General features: G+C 44.3%; 1 protein-coding gene across 1 annotated transcript in view; it reads left to right on the top strand.

The window, feature by feature from the left end:
- Nucleotides 1–1,997: 1,997 nt before the first annotated feature.
- brinp1 (bone morphogenetic protein/retinoic acid inducible neural-specific 1) overlaps nucleotides 1,998–8,680 on the top strand; it is a gene marked incomplete at its 3' end in the record, with an annotated part of 247,393 nt that continues 240,710 nt past the window's right edge. Inside the window, 1 exon segment of the mRNA XM_084324024.1 lies at nucleotides 1,998–2,081.

Here is an 8,680-nt window from a genome sequence, read left to right on the forward strand (position 1 = left end):
CTGTGATGATGGTGAACTCCCAACACTGCATACAATCAATTGTATGTTAATTACTTTACTGTCAGTGTAAGTAATCCTTCCTAGATACACATATCCCCCTACACATAATATACATGTTATCAGAGAGCGGTTAGAGAGTACAGCGCCACCTGGAGCAGTTTGTGGGTTCAGCATCTTGCTCAAGGGCACCCAGGCAGAGATGGCGGGCAGTGTATAATACCAGCTGGCTTTCTGTCACCTGCCAGAGTACACCATCTATCTGTGCCCAGCATCGAACCAACAACCGTTTTGTTACCGGTCAACCCCTTTACCTCTATATGCCATTCTGCCTAGGTGGAAATAGTCCAGTACTGTAGTGGCCATGTGAGGGTAAACGTGTGGTTGAGGGGGAGGGGGTGACATGTGTCTGAACCGGCATGCATACACGCTTAGACATGTGTGTGTACACATACGTCACCACAAGGCCAAGTGTCAGAGGATAGTCTTACCATGAAACTCGTGTATCCTCTGAGATCAAAGCTACAGAAGAAAGCGCAGTCCGTGGTGCCTTGTTTGAGGTAAATGTTACGCTGATCAAGGGGAACGCTAGTTGGTTTATACTGTGTGGACACATCCATACATAATATCAAAGAGCTAGGCTGAGCTACAAATCCAAAGGCGATATTTCCATCGCCACAAGACATGAAACGAATTAGGGGTCATGTCCCAGTCATGACCGTTGTACCACCATGCCCTCAGCACCTTCAAACCCTACCGCGCACCCCCTAAAAAGGGAATGTGCTTTAATCGGAGTTCTACAACAATGTACTACTGTGTGTCACGGCTGAACTAATGTCCTATCCAAGTTTAGCATGTTGAAGTCGCAGGGCTCCGGGGTTTCAGGACCACGGACAGCGCTCGAGCGGGTTTCAGGACCACGGACAGCGCTCGAGGGGCTCTTTGCTTCTGCAGGCACAACACAAGGTCAGCAGCAGTTAACCCTCTCCGTCCGCGGCGCACGTGCGTGTGTGTGTGTGAAAGAGAGAGATATTTAGAGCAGATCACACGTGTGCGTGCGCGTCAGTGTGTGTGTGTGTGGGGGAGGGGGGGGGCTCAACCACCACTGTTCCCTCCAGGTTTCCAATGAGATAATAGTCTTGCAGTCACATTGTGCTGTACAATCATGCTCAACCCGTTCTGACGTCGTCCCGGTTTTTCCTCTTCATGTTCCCCACACAACTATCTTCCCTCTTTCGCCCTGCGGCCCATTTGTTGTTCGGCTGGAGCACCGCGGTCGATGTACCCGCGTGCTTAATTAATTCTGATGGCCACGTTTCTCCGATGGACACTAGCCAATAATGGCCACTGTGTCTGTCTTACTGACTATACAACACCTGCTTGTCTGCACAGAAACGTCACGACCCAGTCACGACACTGTACAGTATCTCCTGCCCCCCCCCCCCCCCCCCCCCCCACGCACCCTTAGTTCGTTCCCCCCAGACCCACACCCACCCCTCGTCTGTCTGCCACCAGCATCCTCCACAAAACGAAACTCTGTACCTCGATCCTCCCCCTCGTTTGCTTTCCCTCCGTCTGTGTATCACATCTCAGCCTCTCCTCCTCCTCCTCCTCCTCTAGACAGACACCCCGCACCTGCAACCCGCGCTCACGGACCGGGACCGCGTCGGCGTCATTTTCTCCTATCCACAAGCGCGCGCTCTCTCTCTCTCTCTCTCTCTCTCTCTCTCTCTCTCTCTCTCTCTCTCTCTCTCTCTCTCTCTCTCTCTCTCTCTCTCTCTCTCTCTCGCTCTCTCTCTCTCTCTCACGACTCTCTCTCTCTCTCTCTTCGACTTCAGCACTCTTCTTGTTTCCACTGTGCAGCACCGATGCTTACGACCTCGCCGCCGAACCGAAGGATTTCTCTCCCCCGAGTATGAGAAGGATTGTTGCCAACTCATCCACCGCAATCCAACAACGGCACCAACTGATCCGCCAGCAGCATGAGCACTGGATACCTACTGCGCTCCAGCAGAAGTTGTCGGCCAGAAAACTAATAACCCCTTGGACCACAAATACCGCACGGAGGGGAGAGTCAGTTTTAGGTAAGAATGCATGCGGACTGTATCACTATATTCTATTTTCAAATGCATTCTAACGGCACCTTAATTTGGGCACGATCGTGGTGGATCAGAGGTGTTAGTGGCTATATTGTGTGGCACAATTCTGCCGATGTTGCGTGGTCAGCAGCACGTTATTCTGGTGGTCAGAGATGGTGCCCTTTCAGACCGTGTGCGTAATTATACCTCTTATTATAAACATGTTTATGTGAAAGTCTTATAGCAATCGTCTGGACTGATACTGTCAGCTATTTAGGATGTTATTATGTGGGTATATTTGGAAAACATGTCCGTAGTTAATGTCATCTTATTATTATTGTAGCACAGCACAGCATCGACATTATAATAGCATGCAAACGAATTCAATATTGCAGTTGACTGCATTCTCTTCGCACATGTTATGAATATGAGACACCATTCATCCGGCGAGATGCAGCACAGAAGTGCAGATGCGAGGGATATAGATAGGGAGACATACTGTATAGAGCTCTCAGTTTTCACCGCTCGCACGAATCATGCTTTCAAACTAACCCCTGGCTGCTTCACTGAACGGCCGTATGAGTCACATCAGGGCACGATCAAGCGCGAGGTATATAGCGACGTGGAATAATTATGCCCTGTCCTTGTGGACTAGTGGTTTTCATTCAGGACCATTCCATGTTTAATCGAACCATATGGCTTTGTTGTCCTCAATTCATTCGCTGATACCCGCACCATCCGTTTTCTAAAATTGATATCCTTGCAAGTCAGACCTCATCTGGTTACGATAATTTGAGCCGGGAATGAGTTTCATTCACCCTCCTTAGAGCTTCGTACATATTTTCTAATAAGGTTAGCAGAGGTGTCTTTTATATTCTGGGGATGAAGTTCGTGCAGACGCAAATATTCATAGAGTGTGTATGTATGTGTGCGTGTGTGTATGTGTGTGTGTATATATGCGCGTGTGTTTGTTAGTGTACTGTGCATGTATTTCCGCACACACACACACACACGCACACGCACGCGCGCGCGCACACACACGAACACACACACACACACACGCACACACACACACAAAGTTGCCGCTCCCTGCTCTCTCATCTGAAGTTGCTTTGACTGCTTTTTCTGTCGTCTAACTGCGGGGGGAGCTCGCGTTCTTTTACGCAGGTATCAACCTTTTTGCTGGAGGCAGGCTCATTGAGTAGTGTATTAGAAACTGCAAAGCATTAGAGATATCATTGGTATTTAATAATTTCATCAACTGCATGCATTTCTGTGCTTCTTCTTCTTCTTCTTCTTCTTCTTCTTCTTCTTCTTCTTCTTCTTCTTCTTCTTCTTCTTCTTCTTCTTCATCATTATCATTATCACCATCATCATCTCATTGCGATAGGCCCTCTGTTCCTCTAACTGGCATTTTGTATTCCTCTACTCATGTCTGCTGAAACAAGTCTGCTAATACGTGTTCATAAATTAAATTCTGCTCTTTCAGTTGCAGTCTGTGTTATGGATTCAGTCTTTGGCCTTTCTATCAAGAGAGTCAAATTAAGTCCATATTGACATATTTTCCTCTCCACCTGCATGCATCCATTAATGGCTTAATTAAAGGATATCCGGATTTTTGAACATTAAGTTGTATGAAATAGAAAAGCTATTTGTTTACTTACTAAGTCCTATGGTCGGAGTTCTTGCAGAGTTCTGAGTGAACCGGGACGCGGACAGGCAGCACATGGTAGAATTGGGCTCTAGTGTGGGTGAACAGGCTTCAGTATGTAGTAAAACACTGGCTTTTTTCTACAAACAAAAGAGTGCTAAGTGATAGAATCTGAAATGCATGGTTTTAAATGATCATCCCTTTGCCTGCATGTTGTGGATTAAAACTGCTTGGTTCCGAGACCTCATTTCTGCTATTTGCTGCCTGTATAAATCTTACCGGTTTGCCCGGAGCCCGGACAGATCACCGACCACAGGACTCAATACTACTCGCAAGTCGTAAGTATTTCATAGAATTTAATGTCCAAAAATCCACACTATCCCTTTAAGAGCAGACGCTAACAGCAGATAAATCAGAAATGGCATTTCACAATACATCAGTGAGCAGCAGTAGGAACCGGAGATGAATGACTGCAAACCTCGTGTCAGTTTGCATAGAGATTGCACACTCTGGCCTGGCCTATGATAAAGAGCAAGTTGAAAAGTTGTCAATCGATGCCACACCCATCCATACCACTCTGAGTAACATGGCCCATATTGAATCAGACATTAAGTGCATGCTCTTTCACAACGGACACTTTCCAGGAATTTGCCTGGCATGACATTAATGCACATTGACACTTGACAGTACGCCGATATCACAGGACATTGTTGTGTCTTTGCAGAATTTAGCAGCATCAGCGAAAAGACGGCAGGAGAAAAGAGGCTTTATTGAAAATGCCTTGTTCAATCTGTTGGCCTTTTGCTTGGTAACATTCTGGCAACATGTAATCATTTTCAAAGAGACAACGTTCCCATCACATTTGCCAACATGTAAATGCCAGCAGTGGCTCTAGGCTACATCTGTGTCCCGGGGCACATGTGACCCATTGTTGACCGAGGCTTCAAAGACTGACGAAGAACATGCAGCGACAGAGTTTTCTTTTGACCAAACCGGGCAGCGCAAGTCAATGATGAATTGATTGCAACCTCTGTCTTCCTATACGATTCTCAAAGGTGAATAAACAAACAAACTCGCACATTGAGAAGCAATGGATCAGAGAACCCATGCAGTCGCTCTTTGCGGATAGGATTGGGAACTAGGCAAGACTCCAGTCTTTGTGTATGGGCAAGAATATCAACTACGCTCCCTCTTTGTGCTAGACTGAGAACAGCTCAGGTCTCTCGCTGGCTAATCTCACTCGGCTCTCTTTCTCCCGGTGACAGAGTTTGCATGTGGGTGAGTGCACAGCTGGGGTGGCCGGAGAGGCCGCCTCCTGGGGGGGGGGGGGTCAGTTTTTTTTATTGGAGAAAAAACAACGGGGTCAGATAACAACACATGCTAAAATATCTCACAGGAACCCCTGCGAACTCTATTCAGAGTGGCGGCTGAACCATTTGACCTTCTCTTGGCAGCCTAACCTCTGTGTACCGCGACTGTCAGTCCCACGACACCACGGGCCAATGCCTAACTAACTCAAGTGGTGAATTCTAAAATCAGAAGCTGGTTTTTCGACTCGTGCTGCGTAGGGGTGGGAATCACCAGAGGCCTCACGATACGATACTACTTGAGTCACGATACGATAGTATTGCGATACTAAATATATTGCGATATGCTGAGTATTGCGATATTAATATTGCGATATATTGCGATGTATTACCTTTTTTCAACTGCAAAGTAAAACTTTGTCAACATGTTTTATCTAATAAAATAAAGTTTTCAGTCTGTTCATCTCACTTCAATCATTTTTATTGCAGAACATGGTATTTTCTCAAGCAGACAGATGTAAACACTGTAATCTGTGTTGCATGTACCTGACAAACTGAACTGTTTGTATTACAGTCATATTCCAACTTAACTGAATGCACATGTGTGCGTGTGTGTGGACTACTGTACTATTACAGGTATTGAAATGAACAATGCAACTTCCTTATACAAAAATAAAATAATTTTTTTTTTATTTCTTTTTACATTTTTTATGAATAATTAAATATCGATACTTGGCGTCCCTGTATCGATACAGTATTTCCACGCAAAGTATCGCGATACTACTACGTATAGATTTCCCCCCCCACCCCTAGCTGCGCCACTTGCTTCCTAAATGTGGTCACACGCCTACAGGATATCGAACAGACTTACCCCCCAGTCATCGAACACATAATTCACTAGATCTGGGTTCTGAAAACCCTGTCATTTCTTTTCTCAGAGGATTATTTGGAACAACTCAATCTGAATACTCTGAATAATCTAAATAATGTTTTGTAGTGTGTGTGACCCCAAGTCTTAACACTAGCGTTTGCTTGTTTACTGGTTGTTCAACTGATCTTTGTGTTGTGTTAAACACTGCCGCTAACTGTCTTAAAGTGTGCAAATATGAAAACATGTGCTACTCTCCAAGGCCCCCAAAGGACTGACAACAGTGTTAGCTCTTTCATTTGAAGTCCAAAGTGTAGATACCGACCATGATCCATGAATGGCTGGATTGAGATCAGAGACAAGCGAGTTGGAACAAGGATAACTAAACGGCTATAAACTGTGGAGACATGCAAACATACACACTGTTTTTCATTTCCCCCAGTGACAGTGGGTTTGAGCACTATAGATATGCATATCATCTCTCCCTCCTCTCTGTGTCTGTCTGTCTGTCTGTCTGTCTGTCTGTCTGTCTGTCTGTCTGTCTGTCTGTCTGTCTGTCTGTCTGTCTGTCTGTCTGTCTGTCTGTCTGTCTGTCTGTCTGTCTGTCTGTCTGTCTGTCTGTCTGTCTGTCTGTCTGTCTGTCTGTCTGTCTGTCTGTCTGTCTGTCTGTCTGTCTGTCTGTCTCTCTCTCTCTCTCTCTCTCTCTCTCTCTCTCTCTCTCTCTCTCTCTCTCTCTCTCTCTCTCTCTCTCTCTCTCTCTCTCTCTCTCTCCCCCCTCTCTCTCCCATTTACAGCAGGGCACCACATCCCCACAGCTGAGAGTATAGACTGGAGACTCGGGCACCTCTCTCTGAATCAATCAAGGGCTAAATTATTCCAAGCTTGCGAAATTAATAAAGAAACCCCAATCTATTATTTACTGGCAAATATATATGCACCTTCCATCGCTGAGAGAGAGAGAGAGAGAGAGAGAGAGAGAGAGAGAGAGAGAGAGAGAGAGAGAGAGAGAGAGAGAGAGAGAGAGAGAGAGAGAAAGAGAGAGAGAGAGAGAGAGAGAGAGAGAGAGAGAGAGAGAGAGAGAGAGAGAGAGAGAGAGAGAGAGAGAGAGAGAAAGAGAGAGAGAGAGAGAGAGAGAGAGAGATAGAGAGAGAGCTGCAGGCTATGTGACACACCACTGGTGAACTTAAATATGGATGGACTTATCGTTAACTGTGGGTCTGTTTGCAGTTGCAGGGACTACTGTAATAGCATTTTAACCAGCATGTGAATGAAGCATTGCACTGAATATGTATGTAGTCCACGCATGTTTGGAATACGTCTGGAGAATAGGTTATGGCAAAAATGATGACTTGGCTGTCGAATTTGAATATGTTATTCTTGTGGAATCTTTGGCAATATGAACTGGGATCTGGATGTGTTAACAAACCAAACACAGCTCATATAAATTTTATGGTGTAAAACAAGACTTCTTCGGTTACACCTTTGGACCAAATGTTTTAGGGCAAGGACTGTACTGGTATAATCACATTATAATGTACATCCTACTACTCCAGAAGTATTATATAACACCACCCGACTCTGTACTTCATAAAAGATTAAAATTAAAATGCTAAAATCCACTATACAGTAGACTCTCTGTCCTTGACTGTATTTGCATGTGTACGTGTGCATGTGCACTTTGCATCAGTGTAGTTGTGCACATGACTTTTACATGACTCTTTTTTATTATTATCATGTGTTGACCATTAGAGAACCACATGTACAACAGGTGAGGCTGAATATCTAGTGACATTTGGAATGTGCATATTGATTACCCAGTCCATCCATGCATACATAGATCCTGCATGTTTGCAATCTCATCTTTCCCAATGGAAAGAACATGAGGGAATTTGCATTGCCAGTTTGAGAATGGGAGCTCCTTCCACAAGCAGCTGCCTAATGCAGCACAAACTCACCTATAGCCAGAGGAGCATTGATTGGCTAGAGATTTATACCTGTTTGTCTGATCTCTCCTCCACTGCTGGTCTATTCACTTGTTACTGTGGTAACTGGCGCTAGCTTGCATCTAATTTCCACCTGGATATATATTTTTTATTAAATTGGCTTAAATATTTTCTGTCCATCGCTTACTTGATTGTTATCTTTAATCAATTGAAATGGTAGGATGCAGTATTAACTGAGTTAGCTGATTAACTAATATTAAGTGTTTGGTGTTAGCTCTCTGCATTTTTTCATCAGAATTTCATAATTGCTGCATGTTTTAAAGGCAAATCCAAACCCAGAGGTGGTAATATTGGCCACTATTGAATATAAACTACATTTAGCCTCTGGAGGTGGAATGCAATTAAAATATAATAATGAATAGGAAATCTCATGGCTACCAGGCCTGCACAGGCTGCTATGTTGTTCCCAGCTCATTATTGGAGCATTGTAGTCTCTCAGATTATTATAATATCTATGCCATTTTTATTTTGGGTTTCTACATGTATCTACATACTGTATACATGGTTGCATTTCTTTACATTGGAAATCATTTCACGGTGAATATATTACTGTTGAGTGAAAATATGCTATATACAAAATTAACTATCCTATGTGAAACATTGCACTGTGAATCTCAAACCTTTACAATACATTTTTAAACGTTAAGAAAATGATTGATTAATGAATGTATTCATTTTGTCAGTTCAGCGGTGTCATTGACATTGCTTTTACTGTATTTGAATAGTCATGTGCTTCTTTCACCAAGTGGTACTGAGCTGGTGGGGCGCTGAAACCC

This window comes from Notolepis coatsorum, assembly GCF_963971535.1.
Source record: "Notolepis coatsorum genome assembly, chromosome: 11".
In the NCBI taxonomy this organism is placed as follows: Eukaryota; Metazoa; Chordata; class Actinopteri; order Aulopiformes; family Paralepididae; genus Notolepis; species Notolepis coatsorum.